General features: G+C 35.4%; 1 long non-coding RNA gene across 2 annotated transcripts in view; it reads right to left on the bottom strand.

The window, feature by feature from the left end:
* Positions 1 to 21,135, bottom strand: part of LOC147388154 (uncharacterized) — a 65,488-nt gene extending 44,353 nt beyond the window's left edge. The window contains exons 1-2 of one of the 2 annotated variants that reach the window (XR_015171368.1): positions 20,492 to 21,135; positions 19,238 to 19,313 (exon numbers count right to left, since the gene is read on the bottom strand). This is a non-coding gene — a long non-coding RNA (uncharacterized LOC147388154). Of the gene's footprint in view, positions 1 to 19,237; positions 19,314 to 19,909; positions 20,455 to 20,491 lie in introns of those variants that run through there. The other variant, XR_015171367.1, reaches the window with a different exon arrangement.
* Between the last annotated feature and the right edge of the window lie 5,764 nt (positions 21,136 to 26,899).

The raw sequence follows: 26,899 nt of genomic DNA, 5'->3' as shown, positions 1-26,899 counted from the left end.
TAATATTTTGACTTCAGTCTTGCTTAATTGACTTTAATTTTGACTGTAGTCTCACTTGATTGACTTTAATACTTTGACTACAGTCTTGCTTGATTGACTTTAAATTTTGGAGAACCCCCTTCCATTATTTCTTTAATTCTTTGGACCCCCAAATGGAGGGGTCCTTAAAGAAATATCCCACGAACCCTCAACAATTTTACCCGAAACGATCCGATTGATGATTTTTTAGGTTCAAAATTTTAAATTAATTTCATCAATGTTTCACTTTAATTATTTAATATTTTTTTTATTAATTTCGAATTTTTTAATTATGAAAATTGTGAAATTACCGTTTTGCCCCCGGAGAGGACTTTTCACGTTTCAAGTCGGTTTTTAATGTTCTAGGATGTTTTAGAATCGGTTTTTCGTAAGGAATTCAATGAGAATGTTGGTTTGTGTCATTTATGAAAAATTTTATGTGAAATGATTGTGAACTTTATGAGGGGCATTTTTGTAATTTTGTCAAATTCTGTTAAAATTGGTGAAATGATTTATTTGGTTCCGATTTGTTATTTTATGTGTTCGAGAGAGTTTTCCTAAGCGTAACGTAGGCTCTAGGATTGTTTTGAGGTTAGGGGTATTTTGGTAATTTGATAATTTTTTAGTGATTTTTATCGTGAAGTTTCTTTTTGGTCTGCAAGATGATGATTTCTATGTTTCTAGGGTCGTATTTTCCTAGCGTAGCGTGGTTTCTAAGGTTTTGTCAGTTCGAGATACCTCATCCGGATTTCTAAAATACATCTGGTAACAAAATAAAGCAATGGAATACACATCCATCATTGGGAATCATTGCAATCGGATTAACGAGTTGATTAATCAGGTGAGTGCAAAAATGGGGTGTCTACAGATGCCCCTCTTTGGCAGAGGGTTGAAGCAAACTAGATAGCAAATCTATTTTGGTAGATAGTGCGATATCTGAATGCCAAAGCTAGTGACAGTTCATTTTACAGCCTGATTTAGCAATTCGTCGGGGTGTTCGGATCCTTGAGGGTAAAACTCTCCCAGAATTTGAAGATCCCTGACTAAAAAGTGCAAGTGTGTGCACTGTGTGAAATTGAGTAAAATCTGAGTAAAACAAAACTCGAGAAAATTTGAATGATATTTGAGACAAATCTGAGCAAAAGTTGGGAGAAAGTTAAATGTCCTACTCTACCTACTCTAGGTGAAAGAGTAGTAATTTATATTTTTTTGAGAGTCTTATTCTACCTACTCAGAGTGAAAGAGTAATGCACTAAATTTTTTTTGGGAAGTTCTACTCTACCTACCTGGAGTGAAAGAGTAATGAACTATTTTTTTTTTTTTTTTTTTTTTGGAAGTCTACTCTACTACTCGGAGTGAAAGAGTAATGAACTAAGCTTTTTAGAAGTCCTACTCTACCTGCCCAGGGTGAAAGAGTAATGATCTAATTTTTTAGGAGTCCTACTCTACCTGCCCAGGGGAAAAGAGTAATGAACTAATTTTTTTTGGAAAGTTCTACTCTCTCTACCTACTTGGAGTGAAAGAGTAATGAACTAAAATTTTTTTGGGAAGTTCTACTCTACCTATCGGAGTGTAAGAAGTAATGAACTAAGTTTTAGAAGTCCTACTCTACTTGCCTAGGGTGAAAGAGTAATGAACTAATTTTTTTGGGAAGTTTTACTCTACCTACTCAGAGTGAAAGAGTAATGAACTAATTTTTTAGGAGTCCTACTCTACCTGCCCGGAGTGAAAGAGTAATGAACTAAATTTTTTTTGGAAAGTTCTACTCTACCTATTGGAGTGAAAGAGTAATGAACTATTTTTTTTTTGGAAGTTCTACTCTACCTACTCAAAGTGAAAGAGTATGAACTAATTTTTTCTGGAAGTTCTACTCTACCTACTCGGAGTGAAAGAGTAATGAACTAATTTTTTTCTTTTTTAGGAAGTTCTATTCTACCTGCCCAGGGTGCAAGAATAATGAACTAAGCTTTGAGGGAACAAACGGGGATTAACCTCGCATTTGACTTTTTTTTTAAATAAAAAGTTGGATTTTATGAAGGTCTGGTAAATATTTTAACTCTCTTTGAATCTGAGGAGTTTTCAAAATTGCTATCAAGAGGGTAACCTTTAATGCAAAGTTAACCTTATCCTTTGGGGTTGAAATTGACCAGGCATCAGAACAAAGATGCCCCTAGTTTGACAAGGAACATTGCACTAGGGATAATTGAATATAATTTGAAAATAAATGCCCCTAGTGTAAGGGGGGAAAGTGTACTCTTTAGAAAAAAGGAAGTGCCCTTGTTATGAAAGTTTGAAATCCTTGATTATCGCAAGTGCAATAAAGGTTTAACTTTTAATTTTGACTTTTTATATTGAAGATTTTGAGTCAGGTTCAAAGACATTGGAACAAAATATTTCTTTCTGAAATTCATCATAGAATTTGTTCTTTCTCCCCGTCGGTTCGCTTAGGGACATGAAACTCTTCAGATCAATCATAGACGAGATACTTGTATCCACTGAGTCTATATTTGGTTCAAACTGGTATTGAAACTTGATCATTCGGACTTCTGATATTTCGGCTCGGGCTACCTTTTCAGCTTCTCAACTCAACGGAGATTTTCTTTTATTTTTTGATAGCTCTAAGTTTTGCCTAGATTGCCTATCCAGGTTTTCAATCTAGCGAGCATGCTCTAGCTTTTGCCTAGATCGCCTTTTTAGGTTTTCGATCTAGCGAGCTTACAATTTTTTCTTTTTTTCCTTGCTTTGATTGTTGCCAAGGTCATCCTTTCAGATCTTCAACCTTGCGAGCTTACCTTAATTTTTGCCTAAGCCGCCCTTTTTGAGTTTTCAACTTAGCAGATTTTTTTCTTCTTCTTCCCTTCTGAACTTCTGGAGTTGCTGTCTGATCATGCTTTGCTATCTTCCTTGACTTCTCGCACGGTACTTAGGAGGACTTTCATGGGTAAGCTTAGGACTAGGTATAAAAAGAAAGGGATTTTGAGGCTCAAAAACCCAAATGCTCCTTGTGTGACATTCCTTTTAAATTATTTTCTTTTTCCTTGAATTTTCTTCCCCACTTTGACAATTTTTTTCTTTTGAATTTTTTTTTTTAGATTTTTTCTTTGTCGGGGAATCTATTTTTATTTTTTTGATATGGTCGGGCCTGAAGTAACTTCTCAAGGTGCCTACGTACCCCAGAATTTTGGGATCAGACCAAAACGTAGTTCGAATATTTTTCCCTCCCTTAGGTTAGGTGATCGGGCTAAGAAAGAAGAAGGCATAATTTTTTTCTTTTTGAAAAGGCTGCGAAAGGGTTGAGAAAGGATATATTGAACTGGGTAATAAGAGAATTGATTCGGCCAAAGATGGCCTCCTTAAATGTAGTACCGTTTGATTTGGTCAAGGTTGGTTGATTCTGGTAATTCGATTCCATCATGATCTTAAAGTCTAACAGTTTTTCCAGATAATATTTCCTTGATGATTGAATCTCTCAAATTGAGTTCAAACTTTCTATGATCGAGAAGAATACTCAAAAATAATTTTGGGTAGTCTGATGCTTAGATCTTTGACTTATAAGTGATGAATTTTGACTTTCTTGTCAAACATGCAAGTGACTCCTCTCCATTGACAAACCCAATCTGTTTCTAACAATTAACTTCTATCAAGACCTTGAGATACAGGATTTTCCCTTTTAACCGGTAAGATTGCTTCCATATCATACTAGAGTGACTCTAGTAGAAGACTGTATTGAAGTGTAATATGTCCATAATGCGAATGGTAACTTTTCTGACCAATCCCGGTGTGATATGTGATTGACATTTTCACGATGATTGTCTTGAGATTTTTACTGGCTGCTTCAACTATTCTATCAATTTTAAAATTCCAGCACTGATACATTTTATAATCCCTCCTCTGACTATGTTAGTCAATTCTGGTTTGTATTTGTGGTGTTCTCATAGGATGGGTATATATTTCATGTTGAACAACACTCCAAATTTAACTGACATATCCTCATAGGACCATGTAAGCAAGTCTTTTGAATTTTCTGAATAAATTCATCATCTCTTCGTGATCCTCTGGGGATAAGTTAGTTCCAATATGAATTTCTTGGGAATTATTTTTGTTCCGAGGTCAATGACCTTTAGTTCCTCGAGCAAGACATTTATCTTCTCATTCAAAAGGGGGTTCCTTATTAGAGGAATTTCTCTTTGAAGCCAGTTATTAGTTAACTCGTTAATGCGCTCAAGGTATTCAAAAATTTTCTTTATTCAATTAAATTTAGATGGGACGACTGACACCATTGCAGACTCAACAAACTAACTTGACTAGAACAAAATAAGAAATAAAAAGACAGATTTGATTACTAACTTGATAGAAAGAACCGGACTCAAGACTCATAAACAACTAAAGACAATTACCCACAACAGGCTTGATTACAGACTGAGAATTCGAAAAACTATTTCCAAGCGGTTAGACTGAGTTTTCTTCTTCAGATTCTTTGCATTCTTCAGACTTACTTCTTCTCTCTTGGCCAAGACTGCATTTGGTGGTGAAAACCTCATTAGGGACCGTCACTTTGGTAAAAGGAGGGCTAGGAGGTTTATGATTGACTGATCGGATGAGAAGGATTGGGTCAAACAAGAGTTGAGTATTGGATACAATGTTCAAAGTCTGAGGAGGTTGGTAACTGGGTAGAGGGTTGGTAGTAACATTCGGTTGCTCAGGGGCAGGGACAATTTTTTTGGCGTCGATGAAGTCTTGAACTGTATGACGAAGAGCGACACAACGATCAGTAAGATAACCGGGATTTTGGTGAAACTCACAAAATAGGTTGGGATTGTGAGAAGTGGGGAGTGGATTTGGTAAAGGTCGAGGTTGGAGAGGTGCAATGAGCCCTTTACTTAATAGTTTTTAAAGGACAATGCTCAAAGGCATCCCAAGATTGGTGAATTTCCTACGCGGTCGAGGTTGATTAGGGTTAACTTGGTTACTAGGCAAGATAGTAGATTGGACGGGTGTAGTAGTAGACGTATTGGCTACATAGGCGTGATCAGTACTAACTTAGAATTGGTAAAAGGCTTTTTGAACTTGTTGTCAGAAGGATTGGAAAGGATTTCGGAAGCGAAAGCATCTTCCAATTGGCTACCAGCTTGCAATAGAGACTCGAATGTAGGAAGGTATTGGGAAACTAGATGTCGGGCATACCCTTGCGAGAGGTTTTTTAAGATAATAGCCACTTGTTCTTTCTCTGAAGGTCTATCCCACATTTGTGCAGCCTTGGCCCTCCAACGACCAATGAAATCAGTGAATGTCTCCCCATTTTTCTGTTTAGTTGCTTCCAAATCCCTTCTTGAGGTCTCAATCTCAGTACTGTATTTATACTGATGCCAGAAGGCCTTTGACATGTTTTCCCATGTACCCACAGTAACTGGATCTTGAGACATTAACCAACGTAGTGCTGATCCCGATAGATTTCTTTGGAACAACAATGTCATTTGTTCGTCGCTGAGCCCTATAGTGTGCATGTTGGTAACATACACCTTAAGATGTGTTTTTGCACACCCTGTCCCACTGAACTTGTCCATTTCAGGCATCACAAACTTCTCTGGCAAATGGATTCTAGGGATGCGATTTAAAGCTTCAATGCCTGCTGCATTTTCATCAATACCCTTTATACTTTTCATCGCTGACTCCAATTGAGACATTCTATTAGATAATGCCGGATTCTCATCAACATACTCTTCATCTCCGTCGAGCTCGAAGACTTCACGTGGACGTTTCTCTTCAACCTTTTTCCCCTTTAGGTCATCTAGGGAATTCCGTTGATTCTGAGGTCTGTTTCTAACATTTCCACTTTGCCTTTTATATTGCTGATATCATTGGCAAAGGCTGCCAAGATCTTACGGATCTCTGTGAGCTCAGATTCTGAAGCCATCTCTGCTTGTTGACTTGGTACTGTGGTTCTTTCTAACCGACTGGACTTACGACTCCAACTAGGAGGTGGACGCTTGAGTTTGGGCGCAATGATAATCGTATATGACCCCATCAAAGGTAGATTTAGTCAATTTCGGTATTAACCCCTTGATAATATTTTTAAGAATCGTGAGATTTTATTGAATATATCATTTGTAAATCATTTTTCCTTCATTCTCTTTTCTTCTAGAAAACTTTTTTTTTTTGAAAAATCTTGTTCTTATGGAAAACACTTTTTCTGGGAAATATATATATATTTTTTAGAGAACATTTCTTCTAGAAAATACTTTCCTTTTGTAAACCATTTCTCTTCTTTAAAAATGGGTTGAAACCCGAATTTAGAAAAGAATTAGATTTCCATTTTGATCAAAATGGCCCGACCCATCATGATTATTGGATCGAGATGGACTGGGTCATTATAAATTATTACAAAAAATGGATTCTTTATTGGGTCGGTACACCCATTTTAATTTTCAAAAAGAAAATTTTTTTTCCTTGAGGACAACCATACATTCTTGATCTCATCATTCACATCACTCACATACATTCATCAATCACATGCATTCATTCAATAAACAACCCGGGAACACCCACGATAAGTTCGAGTCGTGACCTACTGGGAAGGTTTCTAGACTCTAAACTTACTACGTGCAATGCATTTTTATCTGGCCACCCTTGCCCAAGCACACCTATATACCTTTCGATACGTGGTGACTTGGTTTGATATACCTTATAGGTGATAATCTAAAACCTCAATTCACTTCTCTAAAGCCAAAAACAGCCAGTTTGATCTCCAGTTGAGAGGTGGCGCACAATGCTGAGCAAGGGCCCACTTAAATACCTCTCGTCTAGAATAGACGTAGTCTATCCCCCTCGTACAGTAGGGTACAGCGGGGCAAGATCTTGCTTAGGCACCGATTTTGACCAAGAAGTGCAATTGATATACTGAGACTATCTTTTATACCTACGGGTACGAGTCAAGAGTTGTAGCTTTCATAAATGGTTTGGCATCCCACGAGGGGACCGACCACGTACTAGTACTACATTGGCAATCGGGACATGTGACTGTGTGGCTTACAATAGGTCAAAGGCTCAGGTCGCTCCAGCCTAGGTGCATCAACATACTTCTCAGAATCACCTAATCAGATGGTATTGATGCCCCCAGTTTGATATACCCTAAGGTACGTGACTAGAGTTGTGGTTTCATGAATGACGTCGCATCTCCGAAGAGACCGGGCCACGCACTAGTGCCACGTTGGCTAAATGGGACGTGTAAGTGAGTAAAACAGTAAATGTGCATGTGGTGTGTGCAAAACAGGGTGGGGTGTGCCCGGGACCTTTTTCAAACAAATGGGCCCATGGATCCAATCAAACCAATCATACATTTAATCAAAACCAAAATCATTCAAATCATATGAATATTCAATTAAGATCACATTATTCCCATCACATAAGCATATTAACATTACGATCAACATCAATCATGTATTTAAAGCAAGATCATGGTAAATTAATCAATAAATATGGCATATGATAATGATCAAACAAACATTGCAATAGGCATAATTTTTATAATTTTTAAGGTCCAATCAATGATCAATTTTGGGTGATCCAAAATAAATCGATATTCCAATAGGTGTTACATTGATGATAGAATGACAATGGTTGAGATGAGCTCACTCTCAAGAACATTAATTGTGCCAACATTAGATAAATTCAGATTTTCTGTGAATTAGGAAAATACAATCTGAACTTGCATCGATGATATCTAAGGCTCCCGATAACGAAATCGAGTGAACTCAAGTTCTAAATTAATCTACTCGATGAGATCTACATTTTATTAATAGGTGTCCAGACTTAGTTCTCACCAGAATGTTCTGTAAAAACGTTTTAACGTTGCTGTCCCAACTTTCATTCAGAAATAATTCCAGATTTACAGATTGAACTTGCATCGATGATATCTAAGCCTTCCGATAACGAAATTGAGTGAACTCAGATTCTAAATTAATCTACTCGACAAGATCTATGTTTTATTAAAGGCTCCTAGACTTAATTCTCACTTGAATATTCTCTAAAAAAGTTTTGACATTGCTATCCCAATTTTCATTCAGAAATAATTCCAGATTTACAGATTGAACTTACATCGATGATATCTAAGGCTTCCGATAACGAAATTGAGTGAACTCAGATTATAAATTAATCTACTCGACGAGATCTATGTTTTATTAAGAGGCTCCCAGACTTAATTCTCACTAGAATATTCTCTAAAAACGTTTTAATATTTATGTCCAACCTTCATTATTCCATCATTTTCATAGGTCAATTTGAATCTTTCATTATTTAGGGGTCATCAAAAAGTTATCCTTAATTGGAAAAAAAATGCAATACCCAAAATCAACTACAATCAAGACAAAAAATAAATAAACAAAAAAAATAAATAAAATAAATCCAACTAAATAATAAAAAAAATCTAGGTCATCTTAGCAATGCTCCCATACTTGGGGTTTTTCAAGTTTGATCCTCAATAGTCCCCAGTGGAGTCGCCACTGAAAGCGTCCTCGATCCGCGGGGTGCGCAGATCCGCTTTTGACCCTTGAGGTTTGGGAGTCGCCACCTAGTTATTGTGGTCTAGGAACCAAACTGACTCTAACATGGATAAAAAGAACTAATCTACCACAAAAAATCTGAATTCAGGAATCATGTTACGGGGTTGGAAGGTGTTAGGCACCAACCCCGCCCGGCCAAAGTCGGTCTCTACTAACTTCCCAAATATATCACATTGCTAAAAACCTAGATAAAAATAAAAAAATTACATACCTTTTCGATAGCAAGGATTTTGTTCCCTCAGATCTGACAAAAAGAGCTCCTTGTACTGTACTCCCTTGCTTCGTTCTGTCTCCGGATTTGACTTCGGATCTCCTAGATCAAGGTATCTCCTTGTTTTTGAATCTAAACTCTTGAAGTTTGTTGCGGATTTAGGGGTGTTTTTGGAGGGATTTTAGGTGTTTTCTATACTAAAATTGAAGGAGGGATGTTAGGTAAGGAGTTGGGGCTCCAAAACTAGGATTTATGGGGGGCTACGGGAGCTTCTAGACCTACTTCTCTTAGGGTTTATGATTTGATACGAAAATAGGGTGTGAGCACCTCTATTTATAGAATTTTTTTAAGGTTGATTTGGATAGAGTTAGTGTTTAATTAGAGATCTTTTAATTAGAGTTGTGTTTTAGTTAAAATTGTTTTAGGTAGAATTGTGTTTTAATTAGAATTGTTTTAGGTAGAATTGTTTTTAAGTTAGAACTCTATTAGATAGAGTTATTATTTAATTAGAATTCTATTATGACTTTTGGTCTTATTTGATTGACTTTTAATGTTTTGACTTTAGTCTTAATTGATTGACTTTTAATATTTTGACTTCAGTCTTGCTTAATTGACTTTAATTTTGACTTTAGTCTCACTTGATTGACTTTAATACTTTGACTACAGTCTTGCTTGATTGACTTTAAATTTTGGAGAACCCCCTTCCATTATTTCTTTAATTCTTTGGACCCTCAAATGGAGGGGTCCTTAAAGAAATATCCCACGAACCCTCAACAATTTTACCCGAAAGTCCGATTGATCGATTTTTTAGGTTCAAAATTTTAAATTAATTTCATCAATGTTTCACTTTAATTATTTAATATTTTATTTATTAATTTCGAATTTTTTAATTATGAAAATTGTGAAATTATCGTTTTACCCCCGGAGAGGACTTTTCACGTTTCAAGTCAGTTTTTAATGTTCTAGGATGTTTTAGAATCGGTTTTTCGTAAGGAATTCAATGAGAATGTTGGTTTGTGTCATTTATGAAAATTTTTATGTGAAATGATTGTGAACTTTATGAGGGGCATTTTCGTAATTTTGTCAAATTCTGTTAAAATTGGTGAAATGATTTATTTGGTTCCGATTTGTTATTTTATGTGTTCGAGAGAGTTTTCCTAAACGTAACGTAGGCTCTACGATTGTTTTGAGGTTAGGGGTATTTTGGTAATTTGATAATTTTTTAGTGATTTTTATCGTGAAGTTTCTTTTTGGTCTGCAAGATGATGATTTCTATGTTTCTAGGGTCGTATTTTCCTAGCGTAGCGTGGTTTCTAAGGTTTTGTCAGTTCGAGATACCTCATCCGGATTTCTGAAACACATCTGGTAACAAAATAAAGTAATGGAATACACATCCATCATTGGGAATCATTGCAATCGGATTAACGAGTTGATTAATCAGGCGAGTGTAAAAATGGGGTGTCTACAGAAAAACATAGTAGATCCACTTGTAGGTCTTAGCGTCTTTGTCGATGCTTTCAACTATATCATTTTTGACCGATAATCTTTGACTTTGAAATCACTTTTGACTTTATGTATTGATCTTTGTTTCTTTATGATCTATCCATATATCCTTATGAGACCATACAAGAACATTGTTGAATTTCTTAAGTAAGTTTATTATTCTCTCATGTTCTCCTGAGGATAACGTATAACCAATTTGTACTTCTTGAGTGTACTCTTTAGTTTTAATATTTATCAAATTTGATTAGTGAGCTTTAAGTCATTTCTAATGTTAGATTTTATGTTCACATCATTATTGTACACATGATAATCAAAAGTTTCTTTATTTATTAGAACAAAAAAGAACATAGACTGACAAACCTGACTAAAGCCCAAAATTAAAGATAACTAATTGAACTCAAAGACTGACGCAACTAAAGCTAAAAAAAAACTAAAAAGACTTAAAAAGACAACATCATTTTGAATGAAGGGACATAATTCTAGGGTCTATGCCACTTTTGTTATCTTCAATGGATGACTTGAACTTGCTCGGTTTTACTATCTCTTCATAATTCGATTCAAGCCTGTCATATGCTGGACAACCCGTTGCTTCAATAATCTCTTTGTTCTTTAGTTCTACCGTTGTCTTAGGGTAATTGAGCTCATTCTGGCATGGAACGAACTCACTGTTAAAATCAATTAGGTGAATGAAGGAAATTAGGTCGATTGATTCGGATTTGAATAGGGATATCAGGTTCAAAGTGGGGGAAGGTTGATTTTGAAAGGTAGGTAAATTATTAGTTTTAACATTAGGTGCGGTAGGAGCGGGTATGGTGACTTTTTCTTGTTCAATCAAGTATTGGATAGCATGATGGAGAGTAATACACTTGTCAAGAACATAACCAGGCATCTGATGGAATTCACAGAATTGTCCATTATCCATGCTTGGAAGAAAAGGATTAGGCAAAGGCTTAGGTTGTAAAGGTGTTAGCAATCTCATTTTCATATATTTTTGATAAGCAATACTAAGGGACATTCCAAGATTGGCAAATTGTCTCTTAGGCTTGGCTTGTGAGGGCTGAGTAATTTGAGGAGATAGTGTGAAAGAGGTGTTGGCCAGTTGTAAGGAATTGAGGGTTTTGACTCAGACGGGTTACCAAAAAGTCCCGAAGAGTAGGAATCCTCAACTTGATTTCCAACCTTAAGGAAGGATTGAAAAGTGGGAAGATACTGAGGTATCAAGTACTTGGCATAATTTGAAGTGAGATTCCTGAGGATAATCTTGAATTTATTCCTTTTCTTGAGGTCGGTCCCACAATAAAGCGGTTTTAGCTCTCCATCGGGTAATGAACTCAGTGAAAGTTTTCCCGGATTTCTGTTTAGTAATTTCTAGGTCTCTTCTTGTGAGGTCAATATCCGTGTTGAATTATTATCGACCAATAAACTCCTTCATCAATTCATGCCACGTTCTTACCCGAGATGAATCCAATGACATTAGCCAGCGTAGGACAGGACTTGTAAGGGTTCTTTGAAAAAGTTGTGTCATCTATTCTTCACTCAGACCCTGAGATTGCATTATGCCGACATATCTTATTAAGTGGGTTCTAGGGCATCCAATCTCGTCAAACTTCTCCATGTTTAGCATTGTGAACTTCTCTGACAGACTGACCGTGGAAAACAAGGTCATTGCCCCTAATCCAAGAGCAAGATCGTCGGGATCTTTGATAATCTTCAAAGTAATTTCAACCTGAGTTATTCAATGAGCTAAGATAGGGTCAACAGGTAATTGATCATCTTCTTAATTTTCAACGAGGTCAAACACATCCTGAGGTTCTATAGCTTTATCTTTTTTCCTTTTCAGTCTTCAAGTCTTCAATTTGTGTCTGGATAGAAGTGATAATTTTTGCTTGAAAAGACTCCAAAATCTGACGGAGCGTTGCTTCATCCATTATACTTGTTTCTTTTTGTGGCGAGGGCTGACTACTTAGACTTGAGAATGATACTCTGGAAAGATGACCTTTTTCATGGAGCCAAAGTGGTATAGATGGTGGTTTATAACGTTTAGGAGCAATTATTACCTGATTGGAAGTAAACCAAGGTTAACCGTTGATTCTAAAGGTTTGACTCTTAACCACATAATTAAAGTTTTGATATAGATTAGCCCAAGTCCGGTGGAAAATATCGAATCCAAATGCACTATAAGTCTATAGTGACCAAGAAAATGAGAAATGTTAGACGCAGGTTTACCCCTGATTGGGATTGAGCCTTTGATCAGACAAATTAATTTAATCCTAAGATAGAATCTTTTTTATATAAAGTGGTCTGGATCTTTAAAAGTGAAACCAATTAGTCCAACTGATTTGGCATTGATCAATTTGATCTGTTTGTCAATTGGGCCAACTGATTTAATTGGTTCAAATTGATCGGTACATTTTACCGATTGGGTCGGACCATATAGTGGGTTTAATTTGAATAGTCTGGATCAGTCCACCCACTTACCTATTGGTTAGATTAAATAGAGCAACCCGGGAATACCCATAGTTAGTTCAGGTCGTGACCTATAGGAAAGCTTCTAGACTCTAGGTTTACTACGTGCAATGCAATTTATCTGACCACCCTTGCCCAAGTGCACCTATATACCTTCCGAGCGTACTCAATCAGACGGTACGTGGTGACTTGGTTTGATATACCATATAAGTGATAATCTATAACTCCACCCCACTACTCTAAAGCAAAAAATAGCTAGTTTAATCTCCAGATCAGAGGTGGCGAGCGATGCTTGAGGAAAGGCACTCTTAAATCACATCTTTTCTAGAATAAACGTAGTCTATCCTCTTAGTACCTTAGTACATCGGAGTAGGATTTTGCTTAGGCACTGGTTTTGATCAAGAAGTGTAATTGATGTATTTAGATTACCTTTGATATACCGTATAGGTACCAGTCAAGAGTTGTAGCTTTCATAAATGGTTTGGCATCCCACGAGGGGACCGACCATGTACTAATACTATATTGGTAAACGGGACATGTGACTTTGCGGCTTACAATAGGTCCAAGGCTCAGGTCGCTCCAACCTAGGTGCATCGATATACCTTTTAGTGTCACTTGATTAGATGGTACTGATGCCCCAGTTTGATATACCCTAAGGTACGTGACTGGAGTTGTGATTTTCATGAATGACATCGCATCTCCGAAGAGACCAGGCCACTCATTAGTGCTACGTTGGCTATGTGCGACATGCAAGCGTGTAAAGCAGTAAACGTGCATGTAGTGTGTGCAATATAGGGTGGGGTGTGCCTGGGGCCCTTTTAGATGAATGGGCCTATGGGTACAGAAATCAGAGTTCCAACATGCAATGTCAATCTAGATCATAAAAGATATATAATAATGCATAATCAAGATCAAGATAAAAAATATTATCCAAGATGTAATCACTCATCATAACATGTCTCAAAGTACTTACAAGGATCAACTATCAAAAATCTAACCACATGATCGAATCAAAATAAGACATCAAAAAGGGGCCATCCGACCCGAGCTAGCATATGACATGTCAAAGCATGAGTTTTTGAGTCAACTGAGTTGATTTGACAACTTGTTATTATATTTTCCCTGGTCCAATCAAGGATCGCTTTGGGTGATCCACAATGAATTGAGGTTCCAACGAATATTTGAATTGAAGATATAATGAAATTGGTGGAGATAGGGAGCCATGATTTTTTTTATTTTTTATTTTTTTATTTTTTTTGAATTTATAAAACAAAAGAGAAAAAAGAACCTTAATTTATGTTGTTATCCCAAGATATCTTTAAAAACCCTTTTTTTTATATAAAAATATGTTGCTGTCCATTTTTTATTTTTTATTTTTATGTGTGTTGCTGCCACAACATACAACTCAAAAACTTCAATATTGCCCCTAAGCATCAAAGCACTTTTTTTTATCTTTTTTATATATGTTGCTGCCCCAAAGATCTCTTTAAAAACTTTTGATATAAAAGTATGTGGTTGCCAGCAGCACATAATTCAAAACCCTTTTTTTTTTTTTTTAAATGCATGTTGCTGTCACAACACCAACTCACAAGTCTTCAAATATTAAGATTCAACTTTATAACTTTCTTCTTAAAAGAAAAGAAAAATTGCTGATTTTTTCTTTTTTATAGAAATGGTACCAACTATACATTTGTTAACAGGGACTGAAAACTATTGGCAGCCCTATGTATGACAAGTTTCCTTCCATACAAATTGAAATTTATATAAAACAAGAAATATCTTATCAGTTCTATTTTTCTGCTTTTAAGAATAAAAGATGAATTATTTAAGTAAAGCTACTTTCCTGGAAGTTTCCAAAACAAAAGATATCTTAGCAGCAACAACAAGAGAGCTCCCATGGAAAAGAATGAAGATGATCGATAAGGCTCTCTGTTCTTTTTTTCTTTTTGAGCTTGTTTCAAAGACACATCCACGTGAAATCAGTGGAAAATTAGAATCATTCATGATAGATGGTGCAGATATGGAGATCAATAGGTGGTGAAGATATGGAGATTACAAATCATAATAGACTACATGCATTTGACTTATCTGTCGACTCTCTAAGAATTGTAATTTTATCTCTATAAATAACTTTCAAGAGTCAACTAAGAGTGATAGTCTTTATAGAATAGTATCCACGATCTACGTAATCTCCCATTAAGAGATGATTAGAGTCGTGAGCATTTCCACCGACCCGAGAGAGCTCGATTAAATAATGAAAATGTCCATGAATATCGCCACACACCATAAGCCATTCCTTTGAAATTTAGAGTTATTTATAGTTACCCTAAGTGACTCTCGATTGAACCATAAAAACAAGTATGCCAAAACAAAATACTCAAAGTCCAAACAAATAATCAATAATCGAGCCATAATAAAAAAATAAACAAATAAAATAAATCAAACTAAATAAATAAATAAATAAAACTAAGTCATCCTAGCAATGTTCCCATACTTGGATTTTTTCAAGTCTGATCCTCAATGGTCCCCAGTGGAGTCGCCACTGAAAGTGCCCTCGATCAGGGGATACGCAGATCCACTTTTGACCTTTGAGGTTTGGGAGTTGCCACCTAATTATTACGGTCTAGGAATCGAACTTTGACTCTAAAAGGTAAATAACATTAATTCAGAAAAGAAAATACGGGTCCGTGGATCACGTAACGGGATTGAAAGGTGTTAGGCACCAACCCCGCCCGACAAATGTCGATCTCTACTAATTCCCAAATAGAACTACATCGCTAAAAAGACCTAATTAATAAAAAAATTTAAATCTTTACCTTTACGAAGACAACGATCTTGTTCCCTCAGATCTAGTAGAATAGTTCTTCGTACAATATTTTTCGCTTCGTTCTATCACCGGATTCGTTTCGAATCTCTAAAATAAAGTATCTCCTTCTGAATTTTTTTGATTTTGTTTATGGATTTTTGGGGTGTTTTGGAAAAGTTTCTAGGTGTTTTTTGAGCTAAAGTTGGGGTATGGATGTTAGGTAAAGAGTTAGGACTTCAAAATTAGGATTTTAGGAAGGTTGGAAAAGCTTTTTGACATATTTTTTTTAGGATTTTCTCTTAGATACGAAAATAGGTTGTAGAGACCCCTATTTATAGATTTTTTTAATGCTTGCTAGATAGAATTAGTATTTAATTATAATTCTTTTAGAGAGAGTTATTATTTAATTATAATTATTTTAGAGAGAGTTATTATTTAATTATAATTATTTTAGGTAGAGTTATATTTTAATTAGAATTATTTTAAATAGAGTTATTATTTAATTAAGATTTTTTTAAATAGAGTTATTATTTAATTAGAATTCTATTAGGGTTTTGAATTTTAGTCTCACTTGATAAACTTTAAGATTTTGACTTTAGTCTTATTTAATTGACTTTAAGATTTTGACTTTAGTTTTACTTGATTGACTAAGAATATATTCTTATTTTTTAAAGAACCCCCCTTATTATATTTTTAATTCTTTGGGCCCTCAGATGAAGGGGTCCTTCAATAAATATCTAGGCAACCATCAATAATTTTGCCTGAGAGCCTGATTGATCGATTTTTTTTATTCAAATTAATTTTATTAATGTTTCACTTAACATTATTTAATATTTTATTTATTAATTTCAGAATTTTTAATTTTTTTTAATTGAAAAATTATCATTTTGCCCCTAAAGAGAACTTTTACGTTTTAAGTCGGTTTTTTATGTTCAAGGATGTTTTAGAATCGATTTTTCATAAAAATAATTCAATGGGAATATTGGTTTGTATCATTTATGAAATTTTTGTGCGAAATGGTCGTGAACTTTATGAGGGGTATTTTCGTAATTTTGTGAAAATTGGCAAAATGATTTATTTGATTTCGATTTGTTGTTTTATGTGTTTGAAAAGTTTTTCCTAAGCATAAGGGGGCTCTAAGGTTGCTTTGATGTTAGGGGTATTTTAGTAATTTGATCATTTTTTAGTGATTTTTATCGTAAAGTTTTTCTTTGTCTGTGAAATGATGATTTCTATATTTTTGAGGTTATATTTTCCTAGCGTAGCGTGATTTCTATAGTTTTGTCAGTTCGAGATACTTCATCCGGATTTTCGAAACACATCTAGTAACAAAATAGAGCATTAGAATGATCATCTATCTTTGGAAACCGTTGCAATTAGGTTGACGAGTTGATTAATTAGGCGTGTGCAAAAATGGGGTCTCTACAACACTATACAGCAAGTAGAACAGGTAAAATCACTGATTAAAGTGATCCCTCTGTGGTCTACCCGAATCATGATCGCTGTAACAATCAACCAACATGCATTCCCAGAACTTCAAGCAAGCACCATGGATCGACACTTAACCTCAAAGTTCAAAATTCCACCAAGATCCTTCAGTGTGTTTGGACTCCTTTCTTTGACGATATGGGTGGCTATTTACGATCGAATAGTCTTTCCCTTACTTGCTAAGTTCACAGGCCAACCATGTGGACTTAGTTTTACACAACGGATGGGGATCGGATTACTAATCTCATTCCAGTATTTCTCGAACATCAAAACTGCAGGAAATAGATCGTCCATTATCTCCCATTTGAGTTTTTCCAACAATTTAATATGTCCAGTATGGTAAATGCTAGGATAATTCTGTGGTAGACCAACACAGTTTCGTAATTTATTCTCAAACCTATTCAGAGATTAGCTGATTAAGCACTAGAAAAGTATAGAAGCTGTCGCCAAGACAGGCTTCAATTAGGAAGTTCTATGGATCATTCACCACATTAAGACATGGTCCTCAATGCTTCTACTCATAAATGTATCCAAAACCTCAAGTCAAAAGGCTTCATCAAATGCCGTTTAGCAAAAATAGTAAATCATGAAACAAAATGGCAAAGCAAAATTCAAATACTTTGGGGATAATTCTAAAGAAAACCTAGTGTGTTCCAGTAAATGTTAAACCTTAAATTTCCCTTGAAATCTTAATTATGTGACACAAAGGACATGATCCATCCATATGGCTAGAAGTGCCAATCCAATATGGGTATTGAGTGTCTGTCTCGATGATCCCCAGATGATGGAAATTCAAAGATGTGGAAACATATTTAATGCCAATTAATTAAATAATGGGATGCAAGATGAGTCACATTATAATCCATTGAACATGACATTTGTAAATTTAGTGGTTTTACTTCCATACAAATGTCTAATGTTTGGGGTAAGAATGCTTTATCCCTAAATAAATGTCAATTGATACTAAATTGAAAAATAGGAGAAAAAATAAGATATGCATTAGGGGTCAGATAAGAACCCTTGGAATGCCAGATTCAGAAACATGTCAACATGGATGGTTCACCCCGTTTAGATGAACCCTGATAACATACATGGAAGTACTCTCGTAAGTTTAAAATCATTTGAATCATGAGTCTGGCTACAAGGAAGATAAGTAGAGACCAAAGAATTCAGAGAGTTCCTTGCCCACATTGGCCTGCCTACACACCACCCCACTTAACAAGGGTCGAGTCCCCATTTTATAAAATTCTCTGAGGATCCACATATAATGAAATTGTAACTACATACCATGATACCAAGCGTGAAAATAATTAGATGAACCATATACATATTTCTTAACTTTTTAAAACTCAATATTCATAGAAACATGATTCAAAGAGAGGATATAATTGCCAACAACCCATGATTCATAAGCACGACAGATCAAGCATATGAATACATGAGAAGAATCCAGCAAACATGACCATTAGTAATCATGATACAAAATTTCACAAATATAAAACACATGAATCATTTGGTCACCATGATATTGGACATGCAATAACACAAGAGGTGCTCATTATAAACAACCATTGACTGCTGCAAGCAAAAAATAATTTATATTTACCAAACTACTTTGAAGAAAATTACATTTTAGCAAAAGCTATAAATGCAGTGGAAAGAAAAATCATAGCTCCCAATACAAATAGCAATGAGGCCATAAAATTCTTATGCCCAAGCCCATGTTCTTCTGTACTAAAAAATGATGGAAAGGCACTCCTTATATCAATAAAAAACCATTTCATAACACATTAGAACTCATTAATACCAAGTTTTCTCGGTCACAAGAGAACGAAGGAAACTCCAATGTTTGAATTGTAATAGATCTTATTTCACAAGTATAGGGCAATAAAATTAAAAATGCCCTTTGAAGCAAAAGAGGGACACTATAACAATAAAGATTGAATTAGATAAGAATCATCAACCATATTAATGACTTTAAAATAGAGAACCCATAGTTCACCAGACCCCAAAACAAAAGAAAAATATAAAATCCACCAATCAGTTTGTTTTACTTCATATTACTACCAACATCAATTTGAACTTAACCATAGTCAAATAATACTATTAATACTAAATATGGAAAACCACAATCCTGGGAAAAATCCAACTTACATAAAAAGAACAAAATAAAATTGCATGCCTTACCCAACTTTCAAGAGTGTATCCCATTCTAGAAACAATTCAGAATGCTAGCACTGAAACAAGAAACAGTCATTGCCAACTGCAATACAAGATAATAGAACAAAAACATCAATATAGAATAGAGTTCCCAACACCTATAAACATATCTGTAATACAAATATCAGATCCAGTAATTGCATCAAAAGAAAAGGATGTTGAAAGTTTATTTCTAATTGTCTTTCCTAGCTTGTCCACACATCTATCCAAGTGTATCCCCATCTTTGCTACATGCTCAATTTATGCACATTTTGTTTCTTGATTCTCAACATTCAGCTCCATAAAATATAATTGGTCTTCCTAGTTTTATAGAGTTGTCATTTTACTCTTGAATTAAGATGGGTCAATCACATAGCAAACCAAAAATACACCTCCCCTTCATCATCCAAAATTATATGGAACGGATTGCATTCAATCTCCCCATCTTTATAGATAATAAACCATTTTAAAAGCAAGCCATGTTTAAAATAAAATAAAATAAAATTCAAGTATTCACATATCATAGTAATGAGTTTGAATGGTGATTGTGGGGGGATATATCATAAGGTCAATAGAGTCCTACAAGGCATTTATAGAAACCAGATATGGAATCGACTCCCTTGCAAAAAATGACTAATAATACTTTGAAACTATAGTTACCTATAAGATGATTAATCGCCAATCAGCAACTGTGCCTCATTTGCAAAGGAGGCATCTGGAATTTGCAACTAAAAGGCTTCCCATGAGGCAAGCCATGTGTTCATGTAGCACGTTGAACATAATCTATAACTTATGCATATTATGAAAGCACATGAGTAAAAATAAATTCATGAAAAACCCTTGACTATAAAGAAATGGACCATTTACATGTTTTTTTAATAGAGAAACACATTAATTAATCTCCATTACTTGAAACTCACTTGCATCCTAGCACTCAACAATTCTGATTCAAGTTAAGAACTAAAAAACAGACTTGAAATTTAGTATAGGTTTTTTTTTCCGATTCAAGTACAAAATCCGATATAAGCTAAAGCATCTAGTGCATTTTCATGATTTAAACATTCGGTGCGAACTAAACTCAATGATAATGGAACTTTGGAATTCAATCCATCCCAAACTACTCAAATCCATAAATTTCAAGCAAAGATTAGACTAAAACCACTAAAATATACAATCCAAAATTAAAATTGAAAACCCTACAAGCAAAAAAAATTGAAAAATCAATGAGGGTCTAAAACATACCTATAATCTTTAATGTTATTTGAGGATTTAAAGAGAAATCAAGGTATGGGAGAGGAAGATGGGTTTGTAGGAAGGAGAATCGAAGAGTGAGAGATGAAAAATGAACCACAAAAATCGAAGAGAGAGAGAGTTTGAGACAGAGGAAGAGAGGGGATTGAGTCTCTAGGATTCCCAACAAGAAAACCATGTCCAAAAATCGAACCACGAAAACTTGGCACCAAAATGGATTGAGATTCATCAGTGTTTTGGCGAAAACCACCTCTACAATGCGTCTCTTTGGAGGAGTTTCATCAAAAATTGCCAATGCTTCCTTCTCTTTGGAAGCGATTCTCACAGATTATCGTTTTTGTCTCTTTTGAGGTGCTTTCTTTAAAGTCACCCCTGACCTTAATCGTAACGCCTCGCAAATTTGCCAAAGAAAATTACTGTTGATAACTTCTGTTCTTGAAGTGAGAAAGAGAGAGAGAAAGAGATGAGGGAATGAGGATTAGAGGGAAGAGGGAAAAGGGAAAAGGATTTTTGTGGGATTTCTTTCGCGAGTCCATTTGTTTTTTTTTTTCGTCGCCCGCAAGGTTTATAATTTTCTACAAACGGACTTTTTTTTTCCGCTATCATTTGAAGATAAACCAAGTGCGAAATTTTGTTGCGTTATGTATGAGTTTCTATAACGACGGATCAAATGATCCACTGCAAAAATGTATCATATACTGCACTATGCATGGGTTCCTATAGCGACGGATACAATGATCTACTGCTAAAAATGTATCATATACTATGTACATGTCCCTATAGCGGCGAATAAAATAATCCGCTACAAAAAAATGATCCGCTGCAAAAAATATAGCACACTGCATTAGACATGGGTCCCTACAACGATGGATAAAATGAACCGCTACAAAAAAAAAATGTACCATATACTATACATGGCTCGCTATAGCGACGGATAAAATGATCCGCTATAAAAAGTGTACCATAGTATATGCATGAGTCCCTATAGCAGCGGATAAAATGATCCACTGTAAAAAAAATGTACCATATACTGTGGATGGGTCCCTATAGCGGCGGATAAAATGATCCGCTGCAAAAAATGCACTATACTGCAGTGGAAATAATCATCCACTACTATAAACCGACGTAAAAGATCAGAAATGTTGTAGTGTGTTAATTTAATTGCTAATTCAAAGAAAATATTTTCTTTCCAGTTAGGAAGCCCATGAATATATAAAATTAAAATCATTTGAGGCAAAGTCAACGTGGAAACACTGTAGAAAAAAGAGCATCTGAAGTTGTTATTTTTTTCCACAAATGTGATTTGTTAAGCTTAAAAACGTGTGCTAGCTTTAGAACTTCTGTAACACCCTGGATTTTTAACTTATATCTCGAAAAAATTAAATGGTGAGATTTGGAGAAAAATATCGAAGGAGAGACTTAGAGTAAAATACTCGAATATTGTTATGATTAATTTCAAGGAAAATTGACTTCGCCATTAGGCTCAAAATGATCGAAATATATATGTTAGCCTGTAAGCAAGTTCGAATTCGATTTCGATTGGAAAAGTTATAAAATCCTCGAATTTCGCATTAAGTGGGACCCAAATAGTAGAATTTCGTTAGAGCGAGAATCGAAAAGATTTGATGACACCGTTAGGTTTGCAACGAAAAATTATTCGAAATGGTATACTCACTTGTCAATTTTCGAGTCCGAATAGTTAAGTTACGATCGAAACTAGAAATGATGGGAAAATTACAAGTATGCCCTCAGCTTTGTTATAAAAGAAATCTGATTTCTTTTATTTCATTCATTTTTCTTCTTCTCTAAGAAACCCAAACGACAGCCACTTTTCAACCAAAGGGTTTCAACCCATTTCATCAAGTTCTAGCGTGAACGAAGCCGAGTTGAACCTCGACGAAGAAGGCAATATTGTCGGCGTTGTTGAGCTCTACGTCCTCACCACATCCAACCTCCATTTCCTCTTCTTTTCTCTTGGTCTCTCATAAGAATTAGCAAGTGGGTTTGTTTATAATCACTTGGAACTTCATCCAAATCGTAGGAGAGTCGTTGTTGGTCATTAGAAAGGGGGAGAACACCTTCAAAGAGGGTTTAAAAACCAACCACTCCGTTGGCACCTGAGTTCAACCACTTTCGGAACTTCGAGCTGTCAAACATTGATCCTTAGTGTTGATTCATCACCATTGGCAATCACAAACAAGTAGGGGACTTTCAATTCCTATTGCTCGAATTGAAAATCATGCTAAAAACAAGGATTTCATGTGTTTTATCTATATTTTAAATGTTGAATTCATGGGTGGGTTGAGGGATTTGAAGAACGGAATAAAGATTCAAAGAAGGAATCGAAAAACCCAAAAATAGCGAGGAAGTTCAGTGCTGTCGGCAGGACCATCAGTCCCACCGACAAAATGAAGCTTCTGTCGCTGATAAGTATCTTCTGTCGGTAGAAACTGTCGGTTTTACCGACAGAACAAGCTTCTGCTGTCGACAGCATCTTTTTGAGTCAGGAACAAACTCTGATTCCTAGCCTGACTCCCCCATTGCCTATACTTGATTTCCCTCCCTTCATTTCATTATAAATATTTTTACTTTCCATTACTTTAAGTTCTTTAATGAAATTAAGGTTTTACCCTGCATTTCGGAATAATGGGAATGGTTTCAAGATCCAAATCTCAAAGGATCAAAATCCGAATTTTGGTTTCAAGAACAAAACGTAAATTTCGACGTTTTTGGTAGATTTTCAAAATGTAATAACTTTCGCGTTACTTTGAATTAAGTTATAAAATTTATATAATGTCAAATCTCGTGCTTGAGACTTTCATTTTAGAAAATCGACTTTCAATTTCGAGAACTTTGAAAATTTGAGTTTCCAATACTTAGCCAAATTTTCACCAACTTTTACCATTTTGGCAAGTTTAGGTACCGTGCATCATGGGACCTCGTTCTGAATAAACCTTGATGATTTTCAATAGAAAAATATAAAAAAAAATAACTTTGAAAGATTGAAAATGAATGATTTGATTCAAAAAGATGAAAAGTGAAAGTACCGAAAAAATGGGAAAGGGATTAAACGGTAAAATGTCAGAATCACACCCGAGGGGTAATGTTTGCCTTTTACATTGTATGTTGTGTGTAGGTTGGTGAAAGGATATCCAGGTTATTAATGAAAAGGTTGCATGTTTATTTAAGATTATGTTAGCGCATGCACTGAGTACTGTTATTCATTTTAGGCCGGGTGGCCACAGTTGCAAGGTAAGAATTGAATATCTATTCTCAACCCTGTTCTGTTAATTTCTCTTTTGTTTTAAAGGAAAAATAATATATATATATATATCTATATATATATCTATATATATATATATATATATATATATATATATATATATATATATGTAGTTATTTTGTGAGCTGTTAAAGGGTCCGTGAATGCCTGAAGGGATAGTACGTTACATCATCCGGAGGGGTGCACTATCCTGGCATATACGGTAGGGTCCATCAAGCTCATATGCGGTATGGGATGCGTATGAGAGTGGAGTCACAACTGGAATCCGGGTCCATTCCTTTCTTATCTTTACCAGTGAACGTGTATTGTAAAGGTGGTCGTATACGCGTGGAGTGTTATTTTGGGAATCACATGCATGCCTGATGGGCATAGACGAAGATGATTGGTCAATGATCACTAACACTCTCGTAGTAGTCGAACGTTTTAACACATCGAAAAGAGACCCATTGCTTACGGTCACATCAAACAGCTAGCCTGAGCCAGATAAATAATCTCGCAAGCGTGGTAGACACGACCAGCCACAAAATCAGGAACTAAAAGACAAATTTACGTAGTAACATCATGTCTCGACAGGGACCGATCCAGTCGTGAATCCCAACACTCAAATTCATTACTCCACCACTTGTATTATGTATCTGTTGTTATATTTCGAATTATAAACTGCAAAGCATGTCTATTATTTCAATGTTGTCAATTGTATTTACATAAAAGGACAAATGTATAATGAGTATGAATGATTGATGCTATGTGTAACTTTTAAACTATTTAGTTGCTTATCCCTGGCCGTATGTACCAGTTAATCGTAGTTTCAATTGTAAAACTTGCATGTTTTGAAACGATGCAATATGATTATTCAATCACATTAGGGGAGGTTATTGGTAGGAATTGTTTGTGGACCTATTGGGTAACCATTGTTACTCACCTTTTCCTCCCATTTTTTCTTTTAGTTGCAGAGCCGGTGCTTGGGGAGGCGAGTGTTGAGCCATCACTCGAGAAATATCTGGTTGGTCAGATTGACAACCAGTGTCCATTAACCGGTGAGTAGTAGGGCTACATCCTTTTGAGTAGTCAATTTCATCTAAGTGTATACATATTTTAAAGTTGAGTGTTAGGGTTGTGTTAGAGTGAGGCTAAATTTTGAAATCATGTAAATCTCTAAACTTCCGCACTCTGATCTATTTACATGTTAGATGTAATTAGTCTTCCGCAGTTATCTCCTGTATCTACATCTTTATATACAGGTTTTGTTATAACTTGGGTTATCAGGTTGTGTTCCGTTGAATGCTAACATATACAAAGGAGGCCATGCCGAAATTTCGAGGTGCCACCTAGTACCTTGAGATTTGACAGTAGGATTTGTGTTAGCGTTTGGCAGGGCGCTACAACTTCCCATCAAGCGAGCAGATAAGATTGTTTGATTAGCATGCCTTATTCATCTGTTATCTCAAATTGATCAATGCTAAGCTTTTTCACTAGATACTTACCTTGAAATAATTTACCAGCTCAGAGAAGAATATCATTTCCTAGTGTTATGTTGACACATGGCATGAATGCCCAGTGTACAGGTGTTTAGCACAACCAACTCCAGGAAGTTGTATAGCATATTGACTGCGTCCTGCTGTATCCTCACACATGTCTTTGGCAACCTATTGGCATGTTTGCAGCAGCAACAATAATAATTGGAAAGATAACCTCAATGGAAACAGGGCAAATTATGGGGCTCCAACTAACCAAGCATCTATGGTTCGTGACTTCATATGTGTCGTTCAGCTGACTTAGTATTTGAAACGATACACTACGAGAGAAATAAATTAAACCAGATAAGTGCTTCATCAAGTGAAGTGGAACAAATTGAGAAAACTGAACAAACTTCCAAAATTCTTGAGAGAACACAGAATTATTGCATAAGTTTGTAAATCTGAGAGACAAAAACTTCATCTGTGACTGGTACTGAACATACATGTGCATCAGGTGTTATGTGTAATTTCATCTTTAATAATTTCTTCTAATTAGTAAGTTATCATTAAGTTTCAAGTACTATTGAATAAAGGTTGTAATCTAACTTTTTCATTAAGCTCTTTATTGAACGATGTATGTATGCTTAAGCATGGAGACCCACACAATTAAGCCTACTATTATAATGGGCTTGGGCCTAAAACATGCCGTGCCATCTTTAAGCTAAGATAGCATATTTCTACCAGGGCTTTAGCAGAAACAGCCTAGCCCAAATCTAGTTCATTAATACCCTTGATTTTGACCAAGATATTCATACTATAAACAGTTCTTAGATCCAACCCATAATCTAGGAGATCTTTGGCTTCTCTCCATGTTGGGTCCACATTGTTTGACGGTCCGTGGGATTGATAAAACACGATTCACGATGACCATCTAATAATCTAGATCTGGGTAGAATGTCTTCCTCAGGATGTCAGCATCATTTTTTTTCTTCTATAATGGTGGAAGTATAAGAATTGAGATCCCTCACTTTGGCCTTTGTTCTTGGAGTTTTTCATTGTTGCCATTGTCTAAAGCCTCCTAAGTAACATTATTTGGTCGGCAGCGCTTCTATGCAAGTAAAGAATGTAACTACCATGGTGGTCAGCCAAATGCCTAATCATGTTGTTGTCCAGAAATTCCAATATCGCAACATTGTTTAGTGATGCTTTATTGTGAATAATTTAATATTAATAACAAAATTCACAAACGAGTATATCAAAAGATAATAATCAGCTAATCAATTTTCTTTTGGGGGTACGATCTATGTTGTACTGATTGAATCATGTTTACACCATCTAGCTTATGCCATTAATTGTAGTACTTCTTAAACAACTCATGTAAATAGGTTCTAGCAATGAAGTATAAAACAAAAATAACGATGAGAGAAAATAGAGTTAGTAACTCAAAAACATACCTCTTGATGGCCTATTATAAGAAATTGTTGAATCATCCTTTTCTCTCCTCCTTTATATGGGCTTGGGATCGAAAATGTAAAAGGTTTAATTTTTTCATTGGCAGAGTTAAAAAAGTTTACCTAAAAAGAAAAAACTATTAGCTAGAGCTTACGTTGTGTGCTTCTTATGAGCATAAACAATAGAAAGTTTCTCTATTTGACTATT

The sequence above is a fragment of the Akebia trifoliata genome, chromosome 13 (genome assembly GCF_017979445.1).
Source record: "Akebia trifoliata isolate Shusen 1 chromosome 13, ASM1797944v1, whole genome shotgun sequence".
Lineage (NCBI taxonomy): Eukaryota > Viridiplantae > Streptophyta > Magnoliopsida > Ranunculales > Lardizabalaceae > Akebia > Akebia trifoliata.
This window is presented reverse-complemented; position numbering and strand designations above follow the sequence as displayed.